The sequence below is a fragment of the Gekko japonicus genome, unplaced genomic scaffold (assembly GCF_001447785.1).
Source record: "Gekko japonicus isolate JY-2015 unplaced genomic scaffold, Gekko_japonicus_V1.1 scaffold149, whole genome shotgun sequence".
In the NCBI taxonomy this organism is placed as follows: Eukaryota; Metazoa; Chordata; class Lepidosauria; order Squamata; family Gekkonidae; genus Gekko; species Gekko japonicus.
This window is the reverse complement of record NW_015172556.1, coordinates 996539-1014941: the sequence shown is the minus strand read 5'-3', so window position 1 is coordinate 1014941 and position 18403 is coordinate 996539. Positions and strand designations below refer to the sequence as shown.

At 40.7% G+C, this 18403-nt stretch overlaps 1 protein-coding gene across 1 annotated transcript in view; it reads right to left on the bottom strand.

Moving 5' to 3' along the window:
* The window catches only part of PHF2 (PHD finger protein 2), a 161158-nt gene that overhangs the window by 102123 nt on the left and 40632 nt on the right, over positions 1-18403 (bottom strand). The window lies entirely within an intron of this gene.

The window sequence follows — 18403 nt, the reverse complement described above, 5'->3', positions numbered from 1 at the left end:
TCCTTGGTAAATAAATGTATTTTTTAACAAATAGTGATTTCTTCTTAGTTGTGCTAAAGTGACAGCATTCAGTAAACCAAGGTCACTGCCCATAAGGTGTGTGTGGGTTAAGTGCTGTCAAGTTGCTTCCAATTTATGACTATGGATCAATATCCTCCAAAACATCCTATCCTTAACAGCTTTGTTCAGGTCTTGCAAACTGAGGACTGTGGCTTCCTTCACTGAGTCAGTCCACTTCATGCTGGGTCTTCCTCTTTTCCTGCTGCCTCCAGCTTTTCCTAGCATGATTGTATTTTCCAGTGAGCCTTGCCTTCTCCTAATATGACCGAAGTACGATAGCCTCAGTTTGGTCATTTTAGCTTCTAGGAGGAGGAGGAGGAGGAGGAGGAGGAGGAGGAGGAGGAGATTGGATTTATACCCCGCCCTTCACTTGGAGTCTCAGAGCGGCTTACAAACTCCTTTCCCTTCCCCTCCCCACAACAGACACCCTGTGAGGTGGGTGGGGCTGAGAGAGCTCTGACACAAACTGCTCTTTTTCAAGGACAGCTGTGCCAGAGCTTGTGACTGGCCCAAGGTCACATCAGCAGGTGCAAGTGGAGGAGTGGGGAATCAAACCCGGTTCTCCCAGATTAGAGTCCGCACACTTAACCACTACACCAAACTGGCTCTCTACACCAAACTGGCTCCGCCTTCTTTTGATCTAGAACCCACTTATTTGTCTTTTTGGTGAGTCACAGTATTTGTAAAACTGTCCTCTAAAACCATTTATTTATAAGATTATTTATAAGATTTATTTTCTGCATTTCAGTGTAAGATCATCAAGTCTTGTAAAGGCAGCACAAAACGGGTAAATCACATATTATTTGAAAAAGCATATAGAATTGCCAACCTCCAGGATGGGGGATGGAGTTCACCTGGAGGTTGGCACCCTACTTCACAATAATCATGTGATGTAAGTGTATGACTGGCTGAAGGTCACCCAGCACACTTCCAAGGCACTGTGATTTAAGCATGGGTCTCTATAGAGTTGCCAACCTCCAGGTGGGCCCTGGAGAGCTCCCACTTTTACAACTGATCTTCAGACTACAAAGATCAGCTCCTCTGGAGAAAATGGCTGTGTAGGAGGGTGGACTTTATGACATTGTAGCATGATGAGGTTCCTCCCCTCCCCAAACCTCACCCTCTCTAGCTCCACCCCCAAAATCTCCAGGTATTCCCCAACCCAGAGTTGGCAACCCTAGGTTTCCCAGATCCTAGTCTGACACACAGTCACTATACCATGCTGGTTCTCATTTACTATCCAGAGGTAGATGTTGTATGCACACTTGTACTTCAAAGGATTGAAAATACCACATTGTGGCCCTACCAATTTTAGATTTTAGATTATTACTACAACAATTTTTTCCAGATTTCAGATTTTTCTGCAAATCTTTTCTAAGGTTTGTTGAAAGATCTGGCCTGTCTGTTCAATGTCCCAGTCTCTGGATTTAAGTATCCAGAGAGGAGGCCATATTGAGAATTAGATATATTGATTACACACTTGAATTACTTCTTTAACCAGCTTTTCAAAATTTAGTGGATGTTTGGGTTTTGAAAAGATCAATATGGGAATAAGAATGTAGGGGATAAAAGCAAACTAGATGACAGTAACATAACACATGTGTTTCAAGAGTATTCCTATCAAAAATCCAAGGAAATTCTAGGATATAACAGGATCCAGAGAGACAATACAATGCTGAATATTAAAGAAAGCAATATGGAAAGTAACACAATTCTTTTAAAAGAATCTGACATTCCCATTCCTGTAAGTAAGTCTGCATGCAGATTAAATATTACTTTTTACGATGTCTGAACCCACAAAGATTTAGGAACTCCTGGAGAATCATAAAAGCTATTTCTATGTTTAAGAAATCTCCAAGGTTTGATTGCTGTTAAGTAAGAGCTACGTATGTCCCTCTGAGCATAAGGTAAGTAGTTTTCCCTCATCACTGAGCAGCTGCATTTCCCCTGAAAATCAGAGAGGTATTTGCTCTTTGAACATCAAATTGTCCAGAATCTTAGCTATGTTTAACATATGGCAGCATACTTTCCCTCTAAAATATAGATGTTTTTAAAAGCTAAGTGTTATTACCAGTAATGGCCATTCTATGCAATCAGTTTCATACTAATTTCTATGCCAAGTTTTTGTAGAATATGGCTGAGAAGCCCTGAGTAAGAAAATGGTAGTAATAGTGAGAAATAATCCAGTCCAACACTTCAGAGTTGCTGTCAATGAAGTTTACTCCAGCAGGATTTGCAAAACAAGGAATTAACTGACTATGCCTTTCAGCAAACAAGAGGCCATCAGAATACAAGCACTAGCCCTTCCAAGCAGAGAAAGAAAGAAAGAAAAAAAAGAGCAGCAACTTGGAAAGTAGAGAGTAAACAGTTTGTTGTAGTGCACGGACTCTAATCTGGGAGAACCGGGTTTGATTCCCCACTCCTCCACTTGCAGCTGCTAGATGACCTTGGGCAAGCCATAGTTCTGTCAGAGGTGTCCTTGAAAGAGCAGTTCTTAAAAGAGCTCTTTCAGTCCCACCTACCTCACAGGGTGTCTGTTGTGGGAAGGGGATGGGAAAGGAGATTGTAAAACGCTCTAAGGCTCCTTCGGGTAGTGAAGGGCGGAGTATAAATCCAATTTCTTCTTGTTCTTCTTCTTCTTTTTCTTCTTCTTCTTCTCTACATTACAGCTTCCCCTAGATTCAAATGAACTAAACAGGCTCAATATCAATATATACATTAACATGCTGTTGCCTCTCCAACAGGTAACTAAACTTGCTTGCTGCGAAACTCATTCGGAGACCTTGATCCAGCCATTCTCTCTGTTTAATCTACTTCACATGGTTGTTATGAAGAGAAAATAGAGGAGGGGGAGATATTTATGCCCCCTGGATCTCTTCAGAAAATGGAGAGTTAACTATAATATGGTACAGATAGCAGGGGAAGTGTTGCCTCTAAGATTAAGATGGGAGCCTAAGTCAAAAGTGTGAGTACATACATCTAAAATGTCTGGAACATAATATAAATAAATATACTTTAAAATGACGTCTCAGTTTGTATTTAGCTTCTGATGTGCTAGGTCTATACTTAAGGATGTAATTGACAGAACTATAAACTGTCCCTGTGGCTTATATAACACACAAATTAAGGCATGCTTAATAATTTTTTATGTTTTATAAAGCATGTATGAATCGATCGTAGCTCTCCTCTTAAACCAAACCTTTTTTTGATCCTTGAAAATATATGGCAGTTTATAACTGGAAAAAGAATCACTCACTAGTAGTCAACATAGAGGAAAGGAATCTGTACATGTTCTTATATGGTTGTGAGTGTATTTTTTTAGATGCAAATTTATTATTATTAATTAGAATATCAACCTGGAAAGGCTTGATTGCCACTGCTAAAACACTGAGTAGGTACTATACCTGGTGGAGCCCTGGGAACATGTAGGGATGCTATTGGGCTCACGGCCAGGAAATGTTTATGCTGATTTTGCCATTTGTATGAACTGGTGCCTCCACTGCCAGGGAAGGGGTGGAGGTGAAGGGACAGGTGTAACATATGAACACTGGTTTGGAAAAGGACTGACATAATAATGCAAAACACCAGTGACCATATAGCCCCAAACTGCATGTGCTGATGGTTATAAATGGTACACCCAAATGATCATCTTCAGTTCATTCACTTAGTAGTATCCCTGTCCCAGAAACAATCATTTGAGAGCTGTCAGAGACCCAGATAGACACGTTGTGGACAGTGAGGCTTAGCAGTTGCTCAAGATCCACAGTCATGGTTTGTAACTGGAGCACAACAGCTTCTGAATTATGTTGATTCACCAGTTGTTGTTTTTTTGTCACCTCTTGTATGCTGTCTCTAGTTCTCAGTATTAGCAATCCAAAAATCCACATGTAAATTTCTGTGGCTCTTTGAGAAATGTTGGAAATCACTGCTTTGCCGTTCGCTTGAACAACTTTCTGCTGACTCCCATACCAGATACTACTTCAGCAGACTATACAGATTCATATAAACTGCATGCTCCAAAAAGCCATCCATCATAATCCCAGTCTGAGTTCTGGGGTTATGTTAATTTCACTATACTCTGCATACCACTGCAGTTGCACTGTCAAAACCACAAGTATCTGTGGAAAGCAAAGCAGAAAAGAATTTCGATGAAAAATATCAAAATAGCATGCTGACACAAAAGGATGGATTTAGCCTCCAAAACTACATTATGTTTTAAAGCTCAAACAATGGCATAAAATCCCTATTAGTGTATCAGGCCATGAAACCTAGCTTTGGCACCAATATTTGAGCTCTTTTTTATCCGATTATTCTTCTTTTAAAAAGACAAAAAAATAACCTATAACATATTTCAAAGTCTTCATAGGAGAAAGAGCCATATCAACTATGTACCAAAATAAAATCATTTTTCCTTTCTGCCACGATGCTTAGTGAGATTTTTAATGTGCATTAAGCAAGGTTGTTGGGGTTTTTTTACAACACCGCTTGTCAGAATTACTGAAGAAAAATGTTTCTTGCTGTGCTGCTGGTATCATTTCTTCCTCGTAGAGTAACAAAGATGAGGTTGTTTTCTAAATGAAATATTACATGCTATGGGTATGAAAAGACAGAAAATACACACAGCTGCTAAATCACAGCAATTTAAAGTTTCTATACTATCATATTTTGTGTGTGTTGCCATTGCTAAGTGCTCTGCTTAAAACTAATGTACTCCAGAGATTTAAGAAGAAAAAGAAGAGTTTCTGAGAGCCAAACATCAGAATCCCCTGAGCAGAAGTGCTTTACTCTCTGCTACAGAAGGTCACAGTTCTGAAGGACCAGGTTAGTATCTTGTGTTGTATTTATTTTTAAATTATGCAGAAGCACCAGAATTATCTTGTCACCCAGACAAAACCTGACAAATATTTTATTCATAATGGAACAAATCATCCAGTCCCTGCTCTGGGATACGCAATGCTACGTTTCTGACCCATCTGGGAAAATTTTGTTTCTCTGTCCTTGCAATTTACAGTAACTCCAGATATTGACCCCCATTTATAACAAGACCAGTTTCACCTCACTAGCATGAAATCACACATACCATTGTAACTTCAGAAGGATCTGCGCCTTTGCAAATGAGACACAAATCCAGCCGGGACTAGACTTGAGCTACAAACAACCATGAGCCAGGTCAAAACCTTGGTATTTCAGTTTTCCATGTCAGGTACTGGAACTGGACACTTGAAGGGGGGGGAGGCTGGTGCTAGCTCTTGAACCTCAACAGACAGGAAGTTACTCTGCTTTTTCAACCATGTGAGAGAAGTAAGAATTCCTGGAAGGGCTGCCAGGTACCCCCCTCCACCGGTGGGGGATGGGGGGTTAGGTTTGCCAGATCCAGGCTGGAAAACTCCTGGAGATTTGGGAATGGAACCTGGGGAGGACAGGGTCTTCAGCGGGGTACAATGCCATAGAGTCTACCCTCCAAAGCATTCATTTTCTCCAGAAGAAAAGATCTCTGTAGTCTGGAGATGAGATGTAATTCCGGAAGTTCCCCAGGCCCCACCTGGAGGCTGGCATCCCTAGTTCCTGGTATCTTTAACAGGCCTGACCAATCCAGAAGTTTCATATTGCACACCAGTTATGCCATAAGAGGGATTTCACCTGAACACTCATCTTCATAGGAGATCACTGTGCCCCAAGATTCTGTATTCAATATATAGTGCGATACTGCATCTACCGTTCGCTCCACATTTTCTCACCTGGGAGGGCAAAGTGCAGCTCAAAACCGCCTTTGCCTTATCACATGCCTTGACTCAAACTGTAGGAAAGGACAATGAAAAATTCCAGTAAAGAATAGAACTACTCGAAAGCATTTTACAAATATGATGGGAGCCATGAAAACTTGTTCCTTCTCTTGTCCCTTCCATTGTACCTGTTCTTAGTTTCTTTCTAGAAAATGTACATCCTTGGAATCAGAAACATTCAAGAAACAAAAAGCCACCAGGGACAGAAAAGCCCAGAAAGAGTCTGAAATAACATTCTCAATAAAAAGAGACCAAGATGAAATATTCCTAAGAAACAATTTGCAAAATCCCATCCCTGTTTTCCTTTCCAATGCAGCCTCAATCCCCCAGCCAATCCTACAACCCCATCCAAAAAAAGACCTTCCTCTTCCCTCCACCCATCTCAACTTTGCACCCCAGCTTGAACTTCCATTAGCACACTTTGGGGAGTTTCAACAGTTTCACACCCATCTCTTCTTCTTTATCCTTTATCCACCCTTTATCCACCAACCAAAAGGGACAGCACAATGTTGGGACTCACCAATGTGGAGCAATTTCATAACATAAACAACAGATTGTAACATAACGAAGTAGCTGCTCTAATAGCCCAGACTAGCCTGATCTCATCAGAGCTAAGAAGCTGAAGAGGGCTGGTACTTGACTGGGAGACCACCAAGGAAGAACTGGGCTGCTATGCAGAGGAAGGCAACAACAAACCCCACTCTTGCTCATCTGTTGTCTTGGAAAACCCAGAAGAAGGAGCTTCCTGGGATCAATGTATGTCAGTGGCAACTCAACAGCACATTTTACCTTTTAACATAAGAAGAAGAAGAAGAGAAGAGATTGGATTTATACCCCGCCCTTCACTCGGAGTCTCAGAGCAGCTACAAACTCCTTTCCCTTCCCCTCCACACAACAGACACCCTGTGAGGTAGGTGGGGCTGAGAGAGCTCTGACAGAAACTGCTCTTTTTCAAGGACAGCTCTTGTCAGAACTACGGCTTGTCCAAGGCCATCCAGCAGCTGCAAGTGGAGGAGCGGGGAATCAAACCCGGTTCTGCTAGATTAGAGTCCGCGCACTCTACACCAAACTGTGTAAAAAACAAAAGTATAAAGAGGCTTGGTGGATCTACTTAGTTTTCATATTCCCACTTTATGAATCTTCTTTCCAGAAGGAGTCTGATAATCCATGCACACCATCCAGCAGATTGCTGCATCCACGTACCTGAGTCCCCATACTAACAACAGTAACATCTCTGACAGCTATTGATTCGGTGGCCCTTCCTATGCCACCCCTGATGATTCTCAGGAAGGTGCATTGCTAGCATGGATGGAACCAAATTTCCTTCCATATTATGGGTTGGATCCAGTCTAAATGGCATTTTCCACCAATTCCCAGCCCTGCTACAGACCCCCTTTATGTCATTCCTCAGGGTCCCCATTCCTTCAGGAGTAGCATTTTGTAGACTGCAGTGGGAGGGGGCAGGCAGGAAAGTTCTATACTCCCACTGGAATATTTAGTCTAGATCCAGTATATTGATATTTCCAATTGTTAAGCATTAACTCTACAGCATGGAAACCTGACCATGTAAAAGTGGTAACCATGCCACAGCAGTCTCGTATAAGCCCCTAAATCTAAGTCTGCAAGAAGGTCCTGGTGGCAGCACAAACAGCAACAGATACCACAACCCTTGTAGATTTATTATTAGCACACTCATTCCGTTAGGCTTTCATTGCCACAATAAAAGAGACATATAAAAACAGTCACATGAAGCTCCCAAAATACTATAGCTGTCCCTAACATAGGAATATTATAAACCCACTACTGCAATTTTGATAGGTTGGTTAGTGATTTTGCATTTTATAATCTATCCATTAATGGCAGAATGAGAAAGTGTAATGCTGCTTCCTATCACAGTGGCACCATTCACCCTAAATCATGCAGAACAACTACGATGTGGTACAGTAGCATAATGACAGTAAGTACATTGGACTTTTCACTCCTGGGAATACCAGTTTCACCAAAGATCAAGTTAACATTTTGTTTCTTTCCTCAGCCAGCACACTGTTAGCACTTCAGGGCACACACACATTTGTCCCCAGGCAAAATATGGAAATCACAGCCTCTAATGTCTCCATACATCTTTTTAAAAGACCCCACGGCTACATCCCTAAGTGGCTTGTTATGGTACTTTGTTCAAGGTTAGGTAAACCTGCCATGGATCAGCTTTCCTGTGACTCTGTAAGGCTGGCATATTTCTAAAGGGAATGCCATGTAGCTGAGCAAAAGGCAGCAAGGAAATAAGGCCTGTAAGCTTTATACATTATATTGCTTTAGTTGGTTTTAGTCAGGGCTATTTTTGGGCAGGAACGCACAGGAACGGAGTTCCGGCTGGCTCCCGAGTTGGCCACGCCCAGCAGGAACTCATTAGGATAATAGGCCACACCCAATGGCAGAAACTCATTAGGATTGGCTACATTAGGGGTATGTGGCCTAACATGCAAAGACGTTCCTGCTACCAAAAAAGCCTTGGGTTTTGACAACAAACAAGGTAAACAGAATAAGAAGCAAAAGGTGGGTGTGACTGGATGACCACACTTCTGGTAACGAGGGCTGTGTGGCCTAATATGCTAATGAGCTGTGTTGTGGCCTAATATGCAAATATTTTTCTGTTGGGTGTGGCCTATTATGCTAATTAGTTCCTGCTGGGCTTTTTCTACAAAAAAAGCCCTGGTTTTAGTGATAAGAGTTAAGGACTATTTTGTTTCTGTTTTACCATAACAACAAATGGAGAAAAAAACAAATGTTGAAGAAGAAAATGTTGAAGAAGAAAAAATGTTGGAAAAAAGTTGAAGATTGAAAACTGATGGCCAAACAAGACAAGATCCAAGAGATCTGTGATTATGATCTACACTTTAAAACACGATAAAAGCCGGTGCAGGGATGCAGATTGTAGCCATAGCACCAAAGGAGGAGTGTTAACCGTTTCCCCTATTCGACTTTCCCGCAGCAAATTTCCCCATCCTCTGGAGTTGCTATGCAAGGGGGAAACCTGTGTGGTTCCTCTACAGCTCACCCTATGAAGAAAATCACTGCTTTGGAGGAGAAGAGGAGGATTTTGAGATTAAGAAATTGGCAAAAAGAGAAGCATTAATCCTGTTTTGCTGCTGTGTTGTAGGTTTAGTTCATATCACATTAAACTGACACACACACTAGAGCTTAATCATGGTTTTCCTAGTCATGTTTTGTTTGGTCCTCCTGAGTGATAACTTTCATTCAATTGTACATCATCTTACATTCCCCTCACCAGGGGTAATTTTCTGCGGGAGCGCACAGGAGCAGAGCTCCTGCGGGAGTGCACAGGAGTAGAGCTCCAGCGGTAAGGAGCCCAGGGGGCAGGCACATGCAACAAGCCCTGCCCCCTGCTCCCAGCAGCCCTCAGTTGGACCATGAGGAGCAAGAAGCAGTCAGGTAAGTTGCAGAGCCCCCCCCCTTCAGGTACAAGCGCTCCCTCCTCTGTGAGGGCAGATCTGCGTGTGTGTCCCCCCCCCATAGCTAGCAATCCAAAACAGTGCAGTGGAACCTGAGTGGTGGGTGTTGCCTTCTGACACACAGTGATGTCAGGGAGTGTGGCATATGCAAATAAGATATGCTAGTAAATTATGCTAATGAGCTCCTGCACCTCTTTTTCTACGAAATGACCCCTGCCCCTATCTCAAAAACACAAATATATTGAGGTTTTGATTAAATCAAATGTAAATGTATTTAAATGCAAGGCAGATGATCAACTAAAATTTCTTTAATTAGCAGCAAGCAGTCAATACTGTCATTATTATCTGCAAGAAAACTGACACTACCCTTTCAAGATTGGCATTTGTGCCACTAATCTTCTTTCAGTGCAGTCATATGCCAGGAAGTGGTTGTGGCTCAGTGGTAGACCATCTGATTTGTATGCGAAAGGTCCCAGGTTCAATCTCCAGCATCTTCAGTTAAAAGGATGAAAAAGTATATGATGTGAAAGACCTCTGCTTGAGACCCTGGAGAGTTGCTGTTAGTCAGAGTAGACAATACTTGATCCTGATAGGCCTATGCTGTCATTCAGTATAAGGCAGTTTTGTGTGTTTTCATGTGTATAGAGTTACTTCTCAGCACACAGATATGAATGGACTTTCATAGAACCACACTCTTAGTGTGTAACTGAGATGCCAGAACTGTGGATCACGATTATGAAAAAATAATGGTGGCCATAAGAATGTCAGAAGAAGAAATTAATGAATAAATACAAAATAAATAGAAGATTCAATGTTCTTATGATCTCCTATTCATGTTCAACTAACTTTTTAGATTAATTTGCTAGGTGTAGCCTGTTATGCAAAAAATAATTGTTAAGATACCTAAGGGGACTCCCGATTCATATGTCAAAAGCTCCTGATCTTGATTCGAAAGGTATTTTGATACCACCTTATGGGATGTATCTTTTATAGATCTGATCAAAAAGTAACACATAAATATTTTACTTTGAATAATATGAAAATAAATTATACAGTATTTTCATAATGCCAGTATTTGTGAAAGGACAAATTAAGAATGTAAGAAAGAAGAAACTCTGGCCGTTCAAAGGAAGATAAAGATGGAAAGCAGAAGTGTGCAGGGATGGTTCCCTGGCTTTGGAATGGATTTTTATTTATTATGTAATTTGAAAATTACTAAGCCTCAAAGTAACAGTCAAAATCCATAAAAACAACCAGTAAATCAATTTTAAAAACCACAGGATACAGAACACTTGATACAGGTATTTTTTTAAACACATGTGAACCAAATGCCTGATTGGAACAGAACAGTTCTAAGCAGAGCTGCACCCTTCTAAGTTTCAATGTATTTATAAGGGTGTAACTCTGTTCTCGTTCCGTAACTCGTTCTGTGCACCTTGGTGTTAAGTCATGCCGGCCACATGACCACGGAAATGTCTTCGGACAGCGCTGGCTCTTCAGCTTTGAAACGGAGATGAGCACCGCAACCCTAGAGTCGGATTCGACTGGCTTTTGAGCAAGGGAACCTTTACCTTTACCTCTGTTCTGGTCCATGGGGTCGCGAAGAGTCGGACTCGACTGTGCGACTGAACAACAACAAAAACTCTGTTTAAGATAGCACTTAAAGCTTTTCCGAGACAACTGTGTGGATCCTCAGTTCTTGTGCCACTGTTGGGCTTTTGTCTCCCTCTTAACTGGCATATGAGTTCAGCTGAGGAGGGGCACTCCTTGGATTCCAGGATGTGAAGGGTTGGAAGGGTCAGAACCAGCACCTTGAACTGAACTCAGAAACAGACTGGCAGCTAATCTGGTTCTTTCAAAATGGACAACATATGTTCCCGGTGAAAAGATGGGCAGATGCAATCTGCACCACTTGAAGCTTTCAGGTTGTATTCAGGGGTGGGCAGCCCCATAGAGCCTTTATGTATTATACAGAAATTTGTATGCTGTAAGTATTGAGCCTATGGGCCATCCATACAGAAACCCCCTCTGCTGTACTATCTCTTTCCTTCCCCCCCACCCCATTCCTCACCTCAGTTCTCAGCAACAGGAAACCACCACTTCATTTCATTGACTCAGGGAAAGCAGGCAAACAGCTGCAGCTGAAGCTAACAAAAATGCTGCCTCTTGGCTAGACATTAAGATGTGCTCTTGTGTAAAACAAAAAGCTGCTTTCCTCACAGGCCTGGAAGATCAACTACACATTTTTAAAAAGCTGCTTAATGACACACACTTGCTGCTCTTTTGGAAATGGGCACTGTTTATTCTTTGGGCACCCATAGACTGCTAACTGAAGTCAACTCCAGATCATCCCCAGTTTAGGGCCATTCACGGGTAGATTCCACATGGGAAATATTAAGCAGTGCAAGCCTAAGGAGAATTACACCCTTTATTTATTATTTATTTTATTTCATTACATTTGTACCCCGCCCTTCTACGCTCATTGATTTCAATGGGTCAGTTAGGGTTCATAAATGCCTATACACAGTTTTGCACAATAATTGTGTAACCCTGTGGGTTTGGCCCTCTATTGGAGTTCTGGGGTAAAAAGATATTTTGTCCCTTTGGAGGGAGCCATAGAAGAGGACTGAGGCAAAGGACAATCCTTTGTAAAATACTTTTTATTAAGTTTTATGTTCAAATACATAATCAATGTAAACAACAAAATTACAAGTAGTTGTATCATTATGGATAGCAGATAACAGTACATAAAATGAGATAAACTATTTAACCAGTACACAATCACAGTTGTTTCATGAAGATTGTATATAGACATTAAGAACTAACATATGGGTGCAGACACCACAATATTTACCAGTTCTATTCTGCCAGGGTTAAGTAACCTATTTTACCAAAGCCACAAGGCATCCATCACTGGAGGGATGACCTGTTGTTTGGAAATATATTCCAGGATAGGGAACCATATTGTAGTAAAGTTGGTACAGGTAGGACATTTATCAAAACTCGTAAGATTGTCTGAGAGTTTAGCCATGATATATAAATCCCACAACTTTTTATGCCATTGTGAAAGCGTGAGTGTCATTGTCGTTTTCCATTGCATGGCAATGACCGTTTTAGCCGCAAAAAGCAGTATTGAGATTCTTTCTATGATGGAGAGGCTAACACAGTCTGTAGCCCAACTGCTCAAAAATAGATGTTCAGGTGAAGGAACAATATCCACATCATTGAAGGACTTAATCTGCTCTAGCACATCATTCCAAAAGGGGAGAATTTTAGGACAGGGAATCCAACAATGTGTATAATCTCCTATGATATCACATTTCTTCCAACACTTTGGGTTATATGATGGGTTCATGTGAGCCAGCTTACAAGAAGTTAGGTACCAGTATGAAAGTATTTTGAAGGTTTGTAGCTTCATAGATGTAATTCTAGAACGGAATGGGGGAGATGTCCAAATACGATCCCATGAGTCATCTGAGAGAATAATGTTGCAGGATTTATGCCACCTATTTTGGTAAGATAATGTTTCTGCATCTTTCAGAGAGACTAGCACTTTGTGTACCTTAGAAATCAGGCCTCTTTGTGAAACGCTGGCAATGGCAATGATTGCCTGAAATGCTGTAAGTGGTTTTTGCAGTACTGATTCAAGTTGAATTTGTTTGCACATATGAGAGATTTGGAGGTATTGCATCCAAGGGGTGGTCCACAAAGGACAATCCTGAGGGGAAAAGGAGTCCTGAGGGGAAATGAGATCTCTGAGGAGAAAAGAGGAGACAGAAGAGTCAGGCAGTAGAGAATAGAGTGACCTGAGAATGAGCTTCAAGAGTGCTGTAGCCACCAGAGATCTGCAGCAACACAAAAAGCCTGAAGAACAGCAGCAGCAGCACTGCCAGCCGAGCCACAGCAGACAGAGTGTGAGAGACTTTCAGAAGGCCATAGAGAGACAGTAAAAGACTAATCGTTTTTTTTAGTTCCAACTTTTAGTTGTGTTGTCTAAGTTTGAGTTTGTATATGTGTATCCTGTCTTCATTCCCCATCCCTCTTTATTGAATTAAACCTTACCTCTGTTTTAAGGTCTACTTCTGTGTGGTTATTTTATTTATTTATTTATTTATTTTTGGGATTTATATCCCGCCCCATCCAATATACAGCTCGGGGCGGCTAACAAACGGCCATGCCGAAGTTAAAATATGCATACAAACAAAAGCATAATAAAAACACTATATCTTGACATAAAATTTGGTGCTTTGATAATTTACATAAAATCCAAGATGGGCGACGTCCCACACTGGTGGCCAAGTTCTTCACAGCAGGAGCGCCCTCTGTGTTCCCTCTAAGTGAGTTAGTGTGAGCTAGCTCACAGTTTTTTAGCCTCCGGCTCACACATTTTTGTCTTAGCTCAAGAAGGATGGCTCCAGAGAAAACTAATTTATGCAGTAGCCAAATCGCTCACAACTTTAATACCAGTAGCTCACAAAGTAGAATTTTTGTTCACAAGATTTCACAGCTTAGAGGAAGCATTGGTTATAGGTGATTGGAGGCTCTAGGAGTTGTGTTTGAATTTTTTCTCTCTTTATTTGCCTACTGGCCATCTCTCTTGTTTTTTCTTGTCACTCCCGCTCCATTAACAAACCCAAGTCCCATAATTTCTTCCTTCAACTGGAGTTGGTGGGAGAAAAGGAGGTTACAATTGTTTAAAGCCACTTACCAGGTGCACTGCTATCTAAACACAGCACTTCACCCCGATAGATGCCACTTTGATGAGGCAACAGCTGTGTGGCGAATTGCACATGCTTCCTAATTCAGTACCCAGAACTGTGAATATAGTCTTGGATAACTTTGATGTTCTTTTCTGCTCTTTGCAACAGGGACTTAAGGGCTGGATTTATCTGATTGACTACACATTTACAGCCTTGGCTGTAAATACAGCACATGTATAAGTTTGGACTGAGGCCACAGTACAAAATTGCCCAGGAGCAGCCTTATTTTGAAAATTAAGAAGTGTGCTTGTGTTCATAGGCATCTTAAGTAATCTCCCTGCAGAAGTTTTGATCAAAACACACTGGAATTATTTTACTGAAGTCTTTCACTTGTACTAGTTTTAGTAATTGTTTTCTTCCTATGTTGAAGAAAACAATTACTTCCTATGTTGAAGGAAAAGTGCAGATGAACAATCTGACATGGTAACGGGATAAATGACTGGTCTATTTGAATGCTCTGACATGTTATAAAATTGTGACAAAATCAGTACTCACCACATCCTGAAAAAAGTTGTGAAATCCATGTTGAGCCAGAACCATTTTGTAACTTGTTGGTCAAAGGATTTGAATGACTAAGAACAACAACAATCAAATTAGGATAGTTTAAGAGGATCAGTTGTTTTGCCAGATGTGCATCTGAATTAACTTGCAGGATTTTATTATCAGAGTCAGCACTTTCCCACAAACCTCATTTACTCTTAGGGATCTAAAAGATACCCCAAATTCTTAACATAGCCAACAGTGAATTTCTAAGAAAACAATTAAGAACCACTTAGAACTGTGAGCCAGCATGGTGTAGTGGTTTGACTAGGATCTGGCCCCACTCTGCCATGGAAGTTTGCTGGGTGACCTTAGGTCAGCCGCACACTCTCAGCCTATCCTACCAAACAGGATTGTTGTACGGATAAACTGGTGGACTGAAAAATTATGCAGTCTGCCTGATGCCCTATCAAGGAGAAAGGCACAATATAAAATTAGTAAATAGATAAAGTTTATGAAAAATCTGGATCTGTGTGCTAACCAAGAATCAGGGTTTTGCGATCATACAGTACAGGGAAAAAAGTACTCTGCAAAAGCTGAAATTACTGTATAAACACCACATGTACACACACTACGTAGAATACTCCAGGAGAGTAAAAAGCTGGGCTTTTTGGCTATCCTTCATCTTTTCGAGTTACCTGAAACAATGGTGCAATGATTATGTTTAAATGATCTGATAAAAAGATCTGATTCAGATTGATTTCTGTGATCCATGTTCAAACAAGAAGACACTTGGAAAAAGTTTATAATACTACCTGCACTACATTACCTTCTACTAAACAAGTTTATATTGCAAGTTCTTTAGTGACCTTTAACTCATTGCACATCTTAGAGGAAAAGCCATACAGCCCTGCCTCTGAAACCAATCAAAATCCACTTACTACAAAGAAAAAGAGATATAAGGCTATTCCCTCTCTTAGGATGAAGAGCCTTCTTTCCTCAGAACAGTACAACATGTTTTGTAGATGGCAACACTGGATTAGCAGTCCCAAAGGGTGTAGTGTGTCAGCAGTTGGACAAGAGATGAAGAAAGCATAAACTATTCCCTCAGAAAGACACTAGGCGCAAGGAAGTCTACTCAGAAATAAATCCTGTTATTCAATCATGCATACTCTCAGGAAAGTGTGAAAGAAGAAAGAATTTTCATTCATCATACAGTTCAGTAACTAAAACTATGATGGGGCAGAGATTCATTATGCACTGCACTTGCGGGTGAAAGCTCAGCTTTTATTTGATTATCCTTGTTTTCCCCTGCTCCCTCTAAGCAGCAAGAAATAGGGTAGTCAACTCCAGGTTGGGAAATTCCTGGAGACTTGGGGAAGGAGGAACGGAGGGAGTTCAGCAGCAATTGTTATGCCATACAGTCCACAATCTGAAACTGCCATTTTCTCCAGTAATCTTCATAGCCTGGAGATCAGTTATAATTCTGGGGAAACTCCAGACACCACCTGGAGGTTGGCAGAGATATGACAGATTGTGTTGGAAAAATGGTGCCACAGGATGGAATAATGTTTTCTTCAAAAGTAAAAGGTTATCCAAAGGATTTTTCAGAGCTGGGAAGGAAAACTTTCTGCCTAAACAAATGGCTTATTCTTGCCATCCAAGACCAGATATTAACTAAGAATGTCAGGAGCAAATGTATAACTGTAAGTGTACCTACTGGCAAAGGCCACACTTGCCAACGTACTAGCTTAATAGACTCAAGTTATCTACCTAGTTATTAACTATTTAAACATTGATTTGAAATCCAGTTCCAGAAAATGATTTACAGTAATTTACAAAGGGCAAAGCAGAGAATCATTAACAAAATACTTCAAATATGCCGGGTATTTTATCTACGGGGAAAAATTAAAAACCATAATAATATACACAGTAGTTTCACTCAGAAACATTTCACAACAGTGCTACAAGCAAGATGCTCTTCTTCAAAAGAAAACTGTTTGCGTTTCTCCAGATGAACAGCTTGGTGAACATTAATCATAGCTATCCTGGAAAAAGAGGTCCAAAGAAGAGAAATTTACTCTTTCTTTCTTTCTTTCTTTCTTTCTTTCTTTCTTTCTTTCTTTCTTTCTTTCTTTCTTTCTTTCTGTGTATTTCAATATATTTTTCTTGTTAATTCAGTGATAGTCTTTATAATAGTTATTATATATATTTGCCGTCCCCGTCTTCTTTGACCTTCAATCTTTCCCAGCATCAGGGTCTTTTCCAGTGAGTGCTCCCTTCTCATTTGGTGGCCAAAGTATTTGAGCTTCAGTTTCATTATCTGGCCTTCCAGGGAACAGTCAGGGTTGATTTCTTTGAGGATTGACTGATTTGTTCTTCTTGCAGTCCAAGGGACTCTCAAGAGTCTTCTCCAGCACCATAGTTCAAAAGAATCTATTCTTCGGCGCTCGGCCTTCCTTATAGTCCAACTCTCGCAGCCATACATGACTACTGGGAATACCATTGCTTTGACCATGCGGACTTTTGTTGGCAGGGTGATGTCTCTACTTTTTATCATGCTGTTTAGGTTCGCCATCGCTTTCCTCCCAAGGAGCAGGCGTCTTTTAATTTCATGGCTGCAGTCACAGTCTGCGGTGATCTGGGATCCCAGGAACGTGAAGTCTGTCACTACTTCCACGACTTCCCCTTCTATTTGCCAAGGAGTGATGGGGCCGGATGCCATGATCTTAGTTTTTTTGATGTTGAGCTTCAAGCCCACTTTTGCGCTCTCCTCTTTTACTCTGAGCAAGAGGCTCTTTAGGTCCTCTTCACTTTCTGCCATTAGAGTGGTATCGTCTGCATATCTGAGGTTGTTGATCTTTTCCCCAGCAATCTTAATTCCCGCTTGTGATTCATCCAGGCCAGCATTTCGCATGATGTACTCTGCATATATATTAAATAAGCAAGGTGACAATATACATCCTTGTCGTACTCCTTTTCCTATGCTAAACCAATCAGTTGTTCCATATCCGGTTCTAACTGTCGCTTCTTGGCCCTTATACAGGTTTCTCAAGAGACATGTGAGGTGGTCTGGTACTCCCATCTCTTTAAGGACCTGCCATAGTTTGTTATGATCCACACAGTCAAAGGCTTTAGCATAGTCAATGAAGCAGAAGTAGATGTTTTTCTGGTACTCTCTTGCTTTCTCCATAATCCAGCGAATGTTGGCAATTTGATCTCTAGTTCCTCTACCTCTTCGAAACCCAGCTTGTACTTCTGGCAGTTCTCTATCCATGTACTGTTGAAGTGTTTATCCAGGACTATGGTAATATATACTCTGCTGATTATTATCATTTTATGCTGGTTAATATACACCTTGATTATGATTGACAGCTAATGATCGTTTACCTTCAGTTTAATTATAATGTATTTTTTATTGTTTAACATCTCATAAATTGCTTTGAGGCTGTTTCATGCTGAAAAATAAGTTATAAAACTTCATAGCATGCTGTTTATTTACCAAATGTATAGACTGGACTGATGGGAAGCAAGCAGGAATACAAAAAGGGAGTATGAACCTTAAAGCAGTATGAACCTTAAAGTACCTCTCCCTCTATTGGGGTCTTTCACCAACAGGTGGAGACTTTTTTGTATTGCATGGCATACCTCCAATAACAGTTATTGGCCCTCATTCTAGTGTTGTTTATATGTTTTGATTTAATTTTAAATTTGTAACTGTATTTTGATTATTTAATTTTTTTATGTTGGCTGCCTTGTGGACCCTAATTGTTTGGAAAGGTGGCATTAAAATATTCTAAATAAAAATAAATAATAAAACATACCCACAAAGCTATCCAAAGCTCTTCCG